The sequence below is a fragment of the Bos taurus genome, chromosome 9, assembly GCF_002263795.3.
Source record: "Bos taurus isolate L1 Dominette 01449 registration number 42190680 breed Hereford chromosome 9, ARS-UCD2.0, whole genome shotgun sequence".
Taxonomy (NCBI): domain Eukaryota; kingdom Metazoa; phylum Chordata; class Mammalia; order Artiodactyla; family Bovidae; genus Bos; species Bos taurus.
This window is the reverse complement of record NC_037336.1, coordinates 40,873,792-40,889,229: the sequence shown is the minus strand read 5'-3', so window position 1 is coordinate 40,889,229 and position 15,438 is coordinate 40,873,792. Positions and strand designations below refer to the sequence as shown.

General features: G+C 39.5%; 1 pseudogene across 3 annotated transcripts in view; it reads left to right on the top strand.

Moving 5' to 3' along the window:
* The window catches only part of CCDC162P (coiled-coil domain containing 162, pseudogene), a 150,664-nt pseudogene that overhangs the window by 37,774 nt on the left and 97,452 nt on the right, over window positions 1-15,438 (top strand). For all 3 annotated transcript variants that reach the window (XR_009495807.1, XR_003036370.2, XR_003036369.2), the window contains exons 10-11: window positions 11,776-11,978; window positions 14,685-14,840. The product of XR_009495807.1 is annotated as a coiled-coil domain containing 162, pseudogene, transcript variant X3 (transcript). The remainder of the gene's footprint in view (window positions 1-11,775; window positions 11,979-14,684; window positions 14,841-15,438) is intronic.

The following is a 15,438-nucleotide window of genomic DNA, read 5'->3' as shown; positions in this document are numbered from 1 at the left end:
CTGTTTTGTCCTGAGCTAAAATCTGGTAGAGGAGAGACAGCACTGAGTGAGGAGTCAGTGATCAGGACTAAGTTCAGCCCTGCCATTAACTTGGGTTTCCCGGATAGCTCAGTTGGTAAAGAATCCACCTGCAATACAGGAGACCTGGGTTTCTAATTTGACCTTACTCTCTGTGGGTACTTGCTATAAGATAAAGGAAATGTCCAGGCTTCAGCTGCCAAAAATATCTGTTCCACAGGTCTATCTCAGCCTCCTATCTTCTCCAGTTCAAACAAAAGTTTATTTTCTTTTAAATTAATTTTAAGTTGATCAAAAAATAGAATTCAGAGTTTTAGCAAAAGAGGAAAACAGAAAATTACCCTAAATATAACCATCAAATGCATTTGTAATCATTATTTTTCTGAATTCAAGTGTTCTTTATATACGTATTTTACATAGTTCTTTCTAATCATATCCTTCATAGACTATCTCCTATTTTTCTCAGTTGCATCATATTATATATTCTTCCATGTTGCTAATAGTCTTTATACTTAACCTTTATGACCACAAAATTCCTTTAAGCAGTGAGTGATAATTTATCCAACCATTTCCCTATCGATGGGCATTCAAGTAATTTCCAATGTTTTATTATTATTAAAAATTCCATAAGATACGTCTCTATGCTTACAGATTTTACCGTATTTTGAATCAATTCCTTTGGATAGATTCTTGGAATTGGATTTACTGAAACAAAATTTAAGTCTTTGGATACATGTTGGCAGATCACTTTCCAGAAAAGTCATGCCAAACTGTAATACCACCAATAGTGTCTAAGGGTACCAGTTCTGCAATACTCTACAGTGTTAGGTGTAAGCATATAATGTCTGTGCTAATATATGCATATAATATATAAAGGTGGCATTACACTGTTAATTTTCTTTCCTTGCTTTTTGTTGAGATTAAATATTCTTCCAAATGTCATGATACTAGCTGTATTTTTTATGAATTTTCTATTCTTCCCCTTAGTTTATTGTTCTCTTGGAATCCTAATATCATTCCTATCCACTTACACGAGCGCTTCTTAAAAAAACTTTAATCGTTTGTCCATAATATTTTCTGCAACTATTTTCCCCAATTTGTCTTTTAAATTTTTAACAACAAAAAAAAAATTTTTAACAGAAACTTATTTTCATATAGTCAAATCTGTTTATTGTTTCCTTTGTGATTTCTTCTATCCTAAATCCAGAAAGCCAAACTTCCTCCAGATGTTTCATATTTGTCTTCCTTTATTCTAACGTCTAACTTCTTAAGGTTTTTACTTTATTTCAAAAATATTTAACTCCTTTTAGTATTCCACCTGGAGTGTGTGTGCATGTGTGTGTATGTGTGTATGAGTGAGTATGTGGTGTAAAATATGGCTCATAACAGAATTTTTCCCCACATTATTACCCATGTAGCCTACTACCATTTATTGAGGATTATTTTCACACTGTATTATGGTACCAGGGTTTCCCTGGTGGCTCAATAGTAAAGAATCTGCCTGCCAATGCAGGAGACCCAGGTTTGATCCCTGGATCGGGAAGATCCCCTGAGCAGGAAATGGCCACCCATTTCAGTATTCTTGCTTGGGAAATCCCATGGAGAGGGGAGCCTTGTGCACTATAGTCCGTGGGGTTGCAAAGAGTCAGACGCGATTTAATGACTAAAACAGCAGCAATTGATACCAGATTTTTTAAATGTATTTTTAGTCCTCTTAAAAATTGTAGTGAATAATCTGGGCTACCTACTTAATCTCTCATTGATGCCACACAGTTTTATTTATTTATTTTTTAAATTTTATTTTATTTTTAAACTTTACAATATTGTATTAGTTTTGCCAAATATCAAAATGAATCCACCACAGGTATGCCCGCGTTCCCCATCCTGAACCCTCCTCCCTCCTCCCTCCCCATCCCATCCCTCTGGGTCGTCCCAGTGCACCAGCCCCAAGCATCCAGTATCGTGCATTGAACCTGGACTGGCAACTCGTTCCATATATGATATTATACGTATTTCAATGCCATTCTCCCAAATCATCCCACCCTCTCCCTCGCCCACAGAGTCCATAAGACTGTTCTATACATCAGTGTCTCTTTTGCTATCTCGTATACAGGGTTATTGTTACCATCTTTCTAAATTCCATATATATGTGTTAGTATACTGTATTGGTGTTTTCTTTCTGGCTTACTTCACTCTGTATAATAGGCTCCAGTTTCATCCATCTCATTAGAACTGATTCAGATGAATTCTTTTTAATGGCTGAGTAATACTCCATTGTGTATATGTACCACAGCTTTCTTATCCATTCATCTGCTGATGGACAACTAGGTTGCTTCCATGTCCTGGCTATTATAAACAGTGCTGTGATGAACATTGGGGTACATGTGTCTCTTTCCCTTCTGGTTTCCTCAGTGTGTATGCCCAGCAGTGGGATTGCTGGGTTGTATGGCAGTTCTATTTCCAGTTTTTTAAGGAATCTCCACACTGTTCTCCATAGTGGCTGTACTAGTTTGCATTCCCACCAACAGTGTAAGAGGGTTCCCTTTTCTCCACACCCTCTCCAGCATTTGTTGCTTGTAGACTTTTGGATCGCAGCCATTCTGACTGGCGTAAAATGGTACCTCATAGTGGTTTTGATTTGCATTTCTCTGATAATGAGTGATGTTGAGCATCTTTTCATGTGTTTGTTAGCCATCTGTATGTCTTCTTTGGAGAAATGTCTATTTAATTCTTTGGCCCATTTTTTGATTGGGTCATTTATTTTTCTGGAGTTGAGGTGTAGGAGTTGCTTATATATTTTTGAGATTAGTTGTTTGTCAGTTGCTTCATTTGCTATTATTTTCTCCCATTCTGAAGGCTGTCTTTTCACCTTGCTAATAGTTTCCTTTGTTGTGCAGAAGCTTTTAAGTTTAATTAGGTTCCATTTGTTTATTTTTGCTTTTATTTCCAATATTCTGGGAGGTGGGTCATAGAGGATCCTGCTGTGATGTATGTTGGAGAGTATTTTGCCTATGTTCTCCTCTAGGAGTTTTATAGTTTCTGGTCTTACGTTGAGATCTTTAATCCATTTTGAGTTTATTTTTGTGTAAGGTGTTAGAAAGTGTTCTAGTTTCATTCTTTTACAAGTGGTTGACCAGTTTTCCCAGCACCACTTGTTAAAGAGATTGTCTTTAATCCATTGTATATTCTTGCCTCCTTTGTCAAAGATAAGGTGTCCATATGTGCGTGGATTTATCTCTGGGCTTTCTATTTTGTTCCATTGATCTATATTTCTGTCTTTGTGCCAGTACCATACTGTCTTGATAACTGTGGCTTTGTAATAGAGTCTGAAGTCAGGTAGGTTGATTCCTCCAGTTCCATTCTTCTTTCTCAAGATAGCTTTGGCTATTCGAGGTTTTTTGTATTTCCATACAAATTGTGAAATTATTTGTTCTAGCTCTGTGAAGAATACCGTTGGTAGCTTGATAGGGATTGCATTGAATCTATAAATTGCTTTGGGTAGTATACTCATTTTCACTATATTGATTCTTCCAATCCATGAACATGGTATATTTCTCCATCTATTAGTGTCCTCTTTGATTTCTTTCACCAGTGTTTTATAGTTTTCTATATATAGGTCTTTAGTTTCTTTAGGTAGATATATTCCTAAGTATTTTATTCTTTCCATTGCAATGGTGAATGGAATTGTTTCCTTAATTTCTCTTTCAGTTTTCTCATTATTAGTGTATAGGAATGCAAGGGATTTCTGTGTGTTGATTTTATATCCTGCAACTTTACTATAATCATTGATTAGTTCTAGTAATTTTCTGGTGGAGTCTTTAGGGTTTTCTATGTAAAGGATCATGTCATCTGCAAATAGTGAGAGTTTTACTTCTTCTTTTCCAATTTGGATTCCTTTTATTTCTTTTTCTGCTCTGATTGCTGTGGCCAAAACTTCCAAAACTATGTTGAATAGTAATGGTGAAAGTGGGCACCCTTGTCTTGTTCCTGACTTTAGAGGAAATGCTTTCAATTTTTCACCATTGAGGATAATGTTTGCTGTGGGTTTGTCATATATAGCTTTTATTATGTTGAGGTATGTTCCTTCTATTCCTGCTTTCTGGAGAGTTTTTATCATAAATGGGTGTTGAATTTTGTCAAAGGCTTTCTCTGCATCTATTGAGATAATCATATGGTTTTTATTTTTCAATTTGTTAATGTGGTGTATTACATTGATTGATTTGCAGATATTGAAGAATCCTTGCATCCCTGAAATAAAGCCCACTTGGTCATGGTATATGATCTTTTTAATGTGTTGTTGAATTCTGATTGCTAGAATTTTGTTAAGGATTTTTGCATCTATGTTCATCAGTGATATTGGCCTGTAGTTTTCTTTTTTTGTGGGATCTTTTTCAGGTTTTGGTATTAGGATGATGGTGGCCTCATAGAATGAGTTTGGAAGTTTACCTTCCTCTGCAATTTTCTGGAAGAGTTTGAGTAGGATAGGTGTTAGCTCTTCTCTAAATTTTTGGTAGAATTCAGCTGTGAAGCCGTCTGGACCTGGGCTTTTGTTTGCTGGAAGATTTTTGATTACAGTTTCAATTTCCGTGCTTGTGATGGGTCTGTTAAGATTTTCTATTTCTTCCTGGTCGAGTTTTGGAAAGTTGTACTTTTCTAAGAATTTGTCCATTTCTTCCACGTTGTCCATTTTATTGGCATATAACTGTTGATAGTAGTCTCTTATGATCCTTTGTATTTCTGTGTTGTCTGTTGTGATCTCTCCGTTTTCATTTCTAATTTTATTGATTTGATTTTTCTCCCTTTGTTTCTTGATGAGTCTGGCTAATGGTTTGTCAATTTTATTTATCCTTTCAAAGAACCAGCTTTTGGCTTTGTTGATTTTTGCTATGGTCTCTTTTGTTTCTTTTGCATTTATTTCTGCCCTAATTTTCAAGATTTCTTTCCTTCTACTAACCCTGGGGTTCTTCATTTTTTCCTTTTCTAGTTACTTTAGGTGTAGAGTTAGGTTATTTATTTGACTTTTTTCTTGTTTCTTGAGGTATGCCTGTATTGCTATGAACTTTCCCCCTAGGACTGCTTTTACAGTGTTCCACAGGTTTTGGGTTGTTGTGTTTTCATTTTCATTCGTTTCTATGCAAATTTTGATTTCTTTTTTGATTTCTTCTGTGAGTTGTTGGTTATTCAGCAGCATGTTGTTCAGCCTCCATATGTTGGAATTTTTAATAGTTTTTCTCCTGTAATTGAGATCTAATCTTACTGCATTGTGGTCAGAAAAGATGCTTGGAATGATTTCTATTTTTTTGAATTTACCAAGGCTAGATTTATGGCCCAGGATGTGATCTATCCTGGAGAAGGTTCCATGTGCGCTTGAGAAAAAGGTGAAATTCATTGTTTTGGGATGAAATGTCCTATAGATATCAATTAGGTCTAACTGGTCTATTGTATCATTTAACGTTTGTGTTTCCTTGTTAATTTTCTGTTTAGTTGATCTATCCATGGGTGTGAGTGGGGTATTAAAGTCTCCCACTATTATTGTGTTATTGTTAATTTCTCCTTTCATACTTGTTAGCATTTGTCTTACATATTGCGGTGCTCCCATGTTGGGTGCATATATATTTATAATTGTTATATCTTCTTCTTGGATTGATCCTTTGATCATTATGTAGTGACCGTCTTTGTCTCTCTTCACAGCCTTTGTTTTAAAGTCTATTTTATCTGATATGAGTATTGCTACTCCTGCTTTCTTTTGGTCCCTATTTGCATGGAAAATCTTTTTCCAGCCCTTCACTTTTAGTCTGTATGTGTCCCCTGTTTTGAGGTGGGTCTCTTGTAGACAACATATGTAGGGGTCTTGTTTTTGTATCCATTCAGCCAGTCTTTGTCTTTTGGTTGGGGCATTCAACCCATTTACGTTTAAGGTAATTACTGATAAGTATGATCCCGTTGTCATTTACTTTATTATTTTGGGTTCGAATTTATACACCGTTTTTGTGTTTCCTGTCTAGAGAATATCCTTTAGTATTTGTTGGAGAGCTGGTTTGGTGGTGCTGAGTTCTCTCAGCTTTTGCTTGTCTGTAAAGCTTTTGATTTCTCCTTCGTATTTGAATGAGATCCTTGCTGGGTACAATAATCTGGGCTGTAGGTTATTTTCTTTCATCATTTTAAGTATGTCTTGCCATTCCCTCCTGGCTTGAAGAGTTTCTATTGAGAGATCAGCTGTTATCCTTATGGGAATCCCCTTGTGTGTTATTTGTTGTTTTTCCCTTGCTGCTTTTAATATTTGTTCTTTGTTAATTTGATTAATATATGTCTTGGGGTGTTTCACCTTGGGTTTATCCTGTTTGGGACTCTCTGGGTTTCTTGGACTTGGGTGATTATTTCCTTCCCCATTTTAGGGAAGTTTTCAACTATTATCTCCTCAAGTATTTTCTCATGGTCTTTCTTTTTGTCTTCTTCTTCTGGGACCCCTATGATTCGAATGTTGTAGCGTTTAATATTGTCCTGGAGGTCTCTGAGATTGTCCTCGTTTCTTTTAATTCGTTTTTCTTTTTTCCTCTCTGATTCATTTATTTCTACCATTCTATCTTCTAATTCACTAATCCTATCTTCTGCCTCTGTTATTCTACTATTTGTTGCCTCCAGAGTGTTTTTAATTTCATTTATTGCATTATTCATTATATATTGACTCTTTTTTTATTTCTTCTAGGTCCTTGTTAAACCTTTCTTGCATCTTCTCAATCCTTGTCTCCAGGCTATTTATCTGTGATTCCATTTTGATTTCAAGATTTTGGATCAATTTCACTATCATTAGTTGGAATTCTTTATCAGGTAGATTCCCTATCTCTTCCTCTTTTGTTTGATTTGGTGGGCATTTATCCTGTTCCTTTATCTGCTGGGTATTCCTCTGTCTCTTCATCTTGTTTAAATTGCTGAGTTTGGGGTTTCCTTTCTGTATTCTGGCAGTTTGTGGAGTTCTCTTTATTGTGGCGTTTCCTCACTGTGTGTGGGTTTGTACAGGTGGCTTGTCAAGGTTTCTTGGTTAGGGAAGCTTGTGTCGGTGTTCTGGTGGGTGGAGCTGTATTTCTTCTCTCTGGAGTGCAATGAAGTGTCCAGTAATGAGTTATGAGATGTCTATGGTTTTGGGGTGACTTTGGGCAGCCTGTATCTTGGAGCTCAGGGTTGTGTTCCTTTGTTGCTGGAGAATTTGTTTGGTATGTCTTGCCCTGGAACTTGTTGGCCCTTGTGTGGTACTTGGTTTCAGTGTAGGTATGGAGGCGTTTGATGAGCTCCTGTCAATTAATGTTCCCTGGAGTCAGGAGTTCCCTGGAGTCAGGGTTTGGACTTCAGCCTCCTGCTTCCAGTTATCGGTCTTATTTTTACAGTAGTTTCAAAACTTCTCCTTCTATACAGCACCATTGATAAAACATCTACGTTAAAGATGAAAAGTTTCTCTGCCATGAGGGTCACCCAGAGAGGTTCACAGCGTTATATGGAGAAGAGAAGAGGGAGGAGGGAGTTAGAGGTGACCCAGATGAGATGAGGTGGAATCAATAGAGGAGAGAGTGGGCTAGCCAGTAATCACTTCCTTATGTGCACTCCACAACTGGACCGCTCAGAGATGTTCACGGAGTTATACAGAGAATAGAAGAAGGAGGAAGGAGGCAGAGGTGGCCAGGAGGATAAAAGGGGGGAATGAAAAGGAGGGAGACAGATCCAGCCAGTAATCAGTTCCCTAAGTGTTCTCCACTGTCTGGAACACACGGAAATTCACAGAGTTGGCTAGAGTAGAGAGGGGTTAGGGAGGAGACACAGGCGACCTGGTGGAGAAAAAGGAGAGTCCAAAGGGAGAGAGATCAGTCAAGCCAGTAATCTCACTCCCTAGTGAAAAATGGGTGCTGAAGATTGGGTTCTTAAAGGTACAAAATTGGTAACAAATACATAAAAGCAAAAATTAAAAATCTAGAGTAGAGTTTGGAATTTCAGAAATACAACATTAAAGAAAAGAAGAAGGAAAAGAAAGAGAGAAAAAACAAACAAACAGACAAAAACAAAGTCGCAAAAATTATAAAGAAAATATAGGTATAAAATTGATTACAAATACCAAAAAGCAAAAGTTAAAAATCTAGAGTAGAGTTTGGAATTTCAAAAATACAATGTAAAAAAAAAAAAAAAGAAGAAGAAAAAGAAAGAGAGAAAAACAAACAAACAAAAACAAAGTCGCAAAAATTATAAAGAAAATATAGGTACAAAATTGATAACAAATACCAAAAAGCATAAATTAAAAATCTAGAGTTGAGTTTGGAATTTCAGGTATACAATGTTATATAAAAGAAGAAGAGAAAGAAAGAGAGAAAAAAATAGTCACAAAAATTATTTTAAAAAATATATATATAGGTACAAAATTGATAACAAATATCAAAAAGCTAAAATTAAAAATCTAGAGTAGAATTTGGAATTTCAAAAATACAATGTTAAAGAAAAGAAGGAAAAAAAAAACAAGGTCAAAAAAATTATAAAAAATATATATATGAAGTTTGCTTTTAAAAAAATAGGGTCTTTTTTTTTGCAAAGTAATAATAGGTTATAAAAGTGAAAATTAAAGGAATAATAGAGGACTTAAAAAATTTTTTTTAATTGAAAAAAAAAAGAAAGAATGATCGTAAAAATAGTAAAAATATATCTAGGACTTTCTCTGGTTTTGTTGTCGGTATTGTGGGTTCAGTTCATTTTCGGCTAGTTCCTTGGTCTGACTTATATTTCTCAAGATCTATAGGCCCCTTCCTATGTAGACGGTACTAACCACAGGGTTTTAATCTATTGCCTGTAGCTTCCAAGGAGGTTCCCTTTGTTATAGCTTCTTCTGTTTGCTGGTCTCTTCAGTGTCTGGTTTCTGCCCTGACACAAAAGGGACGGTGGAGGACACTTTTTTTTTTTTTTTTTAGGCTCACTTGTTCAGTCACGCTGTGGGGAGGGAGGGACGCTGCAAACAAATAACACTGGCGTGTGCGCGCAGTGCCTCAGCCTCACTGGGTCTGCCCCCACTCACTACGCGTGTAGCCTCCCTGCCCACACTGCTCAGTCTCTAGGTTGCTCTCCCGGGAACCATCCGTGGCCAGCTCTGGGCTGCTTGCACCTCCCAGGTCCAAGCCGCTCAGGTTCAGGCACTCGGGTAGTCCTCAGAGGCGCAGACTCAGTTGGGCCTGCATTTTGTGCCCTTCCCAGGTCCGAGCAGCTCAGATGATGAGGTGTTTGGCGAGCGCGATTGCTGCAACTTATCGCCTCCCCGCCGCTCAGTTATCTAGGTGTACAACCGGCACACCTTCTCTGGTGGATGTTGACCATCCAGACCCCCAAGAAGTCTTAGTTAGCAAAGAAGCCTGCTTACAGTTTTATAGATAATGTCTCTCTGGGGCTGCCATTGCCCCCTTCCGGCTCTGGCTGCCTGTCACCGGAGCGGGAAGGTCTGCAGCCGGCTATCTCCGTTCAGTCCTTTGTTCAGTGAGCGGGCCTGGCGGCGTCTTAGGTTAGGGATGGCTTTTCGCGTGGTAGATATCCCACAGTCTGGTTTGCTAGCCCAAATTATTTCACTCAGATAGCGCTTGGGGTATTCAGGCCAGATCCTTACTCTAAGCGATGCAGCCCATGCCACGCCTCCCTGCCCAGCCCCCACTTGCTAATGGCATGTGCAGGCGTCTGCGCTGCTTCTCCACTGGGGGAGTTACCCTAGGGCTCGTAATCTGCGGGTTTTAATTGTTTATTTATTTTTCCTCCCTGTTTTGTTGCCCTCTGTGCTTCCAAGGCTCCACACAGATTCGGCAGTGAGAAGGTTTCCTGGTGTTTGGAAACTTCTCTCTTTTTAAGACTCCCTTCCCGGGACGGAACTCCATCCCTCCCTCTTTTGTCTCTTTTTTTGTCTTTTATATTTTTTCCTACCTCCTTTCGAAGACTTGGGTTGCTTTTCTGGGTGCCTGATGTCCTCTGCCGACATTCAGAAGTTGTTTTGTGGAATTTACTCGGCATTTAAATGTTCTTTTGATAAATTTGTGGGGGAGAAAGTGTTCTCGCCGTCCTACTCCTCCGTCATCTTAGCTTCTCCCCCACAGTTTTATTTTTTATTGATTGATGGATTGTCACACTGCATGGCTTTCAGAATCTTAGTTTCCCCAACCAGGGATTGAACCCAGGCCCTCAGTAGTGAAAGCACTGAGTCCTAACCACTGGACCACCAGAGAATTTCCCATACAGTTTAAATTATTTTTTTTAATATGTTCAAATTGAGACTTAGAAATGATAAATATTCAGATTAATCTTTTGTACTGGGACAGAAAATGGGGCAGGTATTGCGCTCAATAGACAAGCAGGAAATTAATAAATCTCTTTATTACTTTGGAAGACTTCAGTTGTCTAGAAATTGCATCCTTGAATAGGCAAGGCCTTTGGTAGATAAGTATATCTACTCTTGGGATGCCAAACCAGGAAAGACAGACTAGAGATGGTCCCCAGACTTGGTCCTTGCTGGAAGTGGTATATTAGAGGCTAGCAAAAATGTCAGAGCAGAGGAGGTGACCAAGGCAGGAGGATGTTAAAGAACAATGTAGTAACTTCACAAATCACCCAAGGCTTGGGTTACTTGAGCAGAGGAGCACTGAAGAGGCAGCTTGGTATACTCTAGAACTGCAGCTTGGAACTAGGAAAACTAAATTTATTCTTGATACTGTTGTCTGACCTTAGAAAATTTCAGTGTTGCTTCAGATCCCTAACTGATAAAATGGACATAATAGTATCTGTGATTCCTAAATCATGGGGATCTTGTAAAAATAAAAATGAGTTAATATACATGAAAATACTTGAAAAATTTTAAACTTCAATTAGAGTTTATAAGAAATTATCATTATTATCACTGGTCACCAAAATACTTGCAATATATCAGAGACTTCTATTTAGGTCATCTTTGTCATTTCTGTCTTTAGTTTGGCTTAAAACATTTATAATAATGATAATGCAAATGCTATTATTAAAAAAAAGCACTTTTGCATATATTTAACTCAACCCTCTCAACAACCCTATGATACAGTTATGATTTATTAGTTCCTGTTAAGGCGATTTTTCCAGTAGTCATGTATGGATGTGAGAGTTGGACTGTGAAGAAAGCTGAGTGCTGAAGAATTGATGCCTTTGAACTGTGGTGTTGGAGAAGACTCTTGAGAGTCCCTTGGACTGCAAGGATATCCAGCCAGTCCATCCTAAAAGAGATCAGTCCTGGGTGTGCATTGGAAGGACTGGTGCTAAAGCTGAAACTCCAATATTTGGCCACCTCATGTGAAGAGTTGACTCATTGGAAAAGACCCTGATGCTGGGAGGGATTGGGGGCAGGAAGATAAGGGGATGACAGAGGATGAGATGGCTGGATGGCATCACTGACTCGATGGACATGAGTTTGAGTAAACTCTGGGAGTTGGTGATGGACAGGGAGGCCTGGCGTGCTGCGATTCATGGGGTCGCAGAGTCGGACATAACTGAGCGACTGAACTGAACTGAGGTGCTGTTATTATCCTTACTGCCACTTTACAGATGATGAAACTGAGATACAGTTAATTTGAGTGAATGGCCCTAAATCTCACAGCTTCTAAGTGCCAGAGCTAGAACTCAAGCCTAGGAACTCTGGATCCAGAGTCTGTGCTTCTGACATATTTTTCTTAATATGTTCAAATTTTTTCCTTTATTTTGTATTTTTAAAAGTATTCTGTTTTCTTTCAGCTATTTTCAGCTAAAGTGATGGGTGATCCCTTTCTTGTGGGGGAGACAGGCCTGCTTGCGCTCAAATCTGCAGCAGACCAAGGACAGAACCAAGGCCAAGATTCCCAAATGCTGCTCCTGGAAATGTTTTCCAAACTTTTGGAACTCTTGACCCTCCGGCATAGGCTGATAGAGATGAGTCTGGAGACTGTACACTTGGCACGGTCAGTAGGGGGACTCACGATCCACATGGAGGGTAATAGACTCTGGGTCTTCATACCACAAGCCTTGCCGCATCTGTGCTCCCAGAGTAGCCAGAGTGAGCTTTCTAAATGACTGAAATGATGACCTCCCTTCCACCTTCCCTCCCTCCCTGTTTCTCTTTTCAGGTCTCCCACAGGCCTCTCTCACTACTCAGCTAGTCTTGGTTCTCCTCTAAGCACCTGGGCTTTTTCTCCATTCAGCCATTGCCTTTTAATTAGGTGCCTAATGTTGGTTTATTAGTTTTCCTGCTAATGTAAGCTCCCTAAATGTAAAAGCTCTGTCCGTGTTGTTTTCCATAGTATCCTATTGGGTATGAAGACTGACCCTCATCAAGCACCTAATGATACTGAGTGCTCAAATATAATTAAGTTGAATAGCAGAGAAGAACCAGTGGAGGGCCTTCAGAAAGGAAAGAATGAGTCAGTGATAGCATCCAGGTCTGGTGGAAGTATGAAATGTTCAACAGGCAGGGGGAGAGAATACTTGGTGAGTTCTGTTTTTGCTTTGCGCATGAGAGGATGGTAAGACATTTAAATGAACATTTCCCTAAACGGGAGAAATATGGAACTTGAGGATTTGTTGCAAACATATATGAGTTTCGTGTTCTGCCCCATGAGAGTCCCTGAAGACACAGAGAGTCCAGTTATCCACCATAAACCATGATCTAGGGCCTACTGTGTCCAGGGTCTGTACTGGGAACTTTCCATGTATTAGTTCATTTAATTCTCAGAATATTCTTATGTATAATAGATTAATGATGTCCTTATGATATGATATTATGATATAATAGCTTGCAAACATTTTACAACCAAGAAAGTAGAGGCTCAGAAAAGTAATTTTCCTAAGATCACATAACCAGAAAGTAGTAGAAGCAGAAATCAAACTATGGGCCAAGATAATATTAACCACTATGATACTATCTCCTCATAATTTCTGATCCTTGTTCTCAGGGAGTTCACAGTCTAAAAGTTACCCCTAATAAAGTTTAATATGATATTCTAGTCATATGAACAACATACTATGGGAGCACAGGAAGTGGAGTATTTCATTCTTTCTAAGTGAATCAGAGAAAGCTCTACAGAAGAAGGCCTAGGGATGATTGTGTACCTCCACAATTCAAATGTTCAAGCCCTAAGCCCTGGTACCTCAGAATGTGACCTTATTTGGAGATAGTCTTTACAGAGAAAATGAAGTTATTAGAGTGGGCTCCTATGTAATATATCTGGTGTCCTTCTAAGAAGAGCTGGTTTGGACACAGATGTATCCAGAAGGAAAACTATGTGAAGCCATAAGGATGTGATGTTCATCTGTAAGATGAGGAGAGAACCTAGAAAATATCCTTCATTCAGAACCCTCAGAAGGAACCAGCCCTGCAACACTTTGATCTTGGACTTCTGTCCGCCAGAACTGAGACAGATTTCTGTTATTTAAGCACCACCACCCCCAGTTCTTGGTACTGTTTCACAGCAGCCTAGCAAACTAATGTAGGTGTCATTTGAACTCAGCCTTAATGTACCAACTTCTCAAGATGAAGAAATGTGTTAAAATGGGGATAAGAGAAGAAAGGAAGGAATTCTAAACACAGAAGGCTGAAATGCCACAGCGACATCTGAATGGAGCCTGGCTGCAAGTCATGGGGGAGTAGAGCTCAGAGTTGAAGGAGGACAGAGATGGGGTCACAGGTTCTTACACAAAAGGGAGATGGTAATGGCCCAGAGTTGAATGACAGACTTCCCAAGGAGGACATGCAGAAGGTGAGGAGAGGACTGGGTTTGGAACTCCAGGAAACACCAGGAATTTGAAAATAAAGAGGAGAAGCCAGAAAGCAGTGGCAGCAGCAGTGGCGGGATGTGGGGATGTGGGCAGTGGTGCTTGCCCCCCACTCTCCGCCCCAGCCAGGGCCCTGGCATGGGATGGGTGCAGCTCTTTGAGGCCCATCATAGCAATGAGCAACTGTGTCATCAACAGCCTGAGGGAGCAGCTGGTGGGGGTCCCCTCCCAAGAAATCTGGGTGACCTGCACAGGGTCCTGAAGAGTCTCCAAAAAGGCCAATGGCATGGCATGGGTGGTGGGGGAAAGAAAGTGAAGTCGCTCAGTCATGTCCGACTCTTTGCGACCCCATGGACTATAGCCCTCCAGGCTCCTCTGTCCATGGGATTCTCCAGGCAAGAATACTGGAGTGGGTTGCCATTGGGTGATGGGGGAAGGCTGCTTCAAAAGAAAAAGAAAAAAAAGGAGAAGCCAGTGAAGACAGAGTGGTTATGAGGCAGAAGCATGGAGATCCTGGATTCAGGAGAAAAAAATGGTTCAAGGAGCAGACAGGCCAGCCCCGAGGATCTCTGAGAAAAAATGGTCAACTTTCTACTGAGAGCAATACTGGTGACCTCAGGAGCGCTCGGAAGACAGAAGCCAGCTTGCAGGAAATGAGAGTTGGGGAAGTGCCCAAGCATATCTCCTCCTACCTTAACTACTATCTTTAACCATCATAGCTGAGGGCAGACTCAAAACCTTGTGACTCATTCATTTCACACCGGACTTGGCTACTTTTGTTTTGACTTTTGCTTTTGTGCTTATTCAGATGGCTTGGTTTTCCTACCACTTACTTTCCTTTTAGGGAAATTAACAGCAAATGTTCTTGGCTTTTTTTTTTTTTTTTCCACTTTTAGTCTCTATAAGGATTTGGCGTGTGAGATGGGTTTTGAAGAGTTCCATTTGTATCTGAGGCCTGTTCACTTTGAATCTGCATCACACAAGGACAAGGTGGTCCATCCACCTCCTGTCTTTATAACCTCTCTGCTGGAGGACAGTGACTGCGTAGACAGGTGAGCCTTGAGAGAGTCAAAGTAAAAATAAAGAAACAGTAGAATGGCAGTGAAAAATAGTTTCTATCAGCACCACAAATGCAATTGCATTCTAATCTCTCCCTTATAATCTATCTGCCATGATGTCAATATTTTCTTTTCCTTTTAATAGGATGGGAAAAAATAAGATCTCAATCAAGGGGGATAATTGGGTTAAAAACATTGAATAACTGAAAAATGGAAGAATCAGATTAGAGAGCTCAAATGGATGGAATCTTAGGCTCAGCAACTGCCCAGGGCAACCATGTTGCTTCCAGATAGAATGGAGTGTGAGGGTTGGTCTGATGGAGCAAGAATCATGGATCCCTGCCCAGATCTCTGCTCTTACTTTCCCTGGGACCAGGAAAGAGTCAGTCAAGGTTTTTAGCAACTGCTTGCTCAAAACTCTAATGCAATGTGTATCTAATATGTATGGCAATATTTCTGTCAGGCTCTTTTGTTTGCCAGTATAAGAAGCCAACTCAAACCAGTGAAACCTCTTTTTCATGCCGCATAGGTTTAGCCCATTGCCCCAAAGAAAACACTCTTACTAGTAACAGACCAGAATCTACTCAGTGGG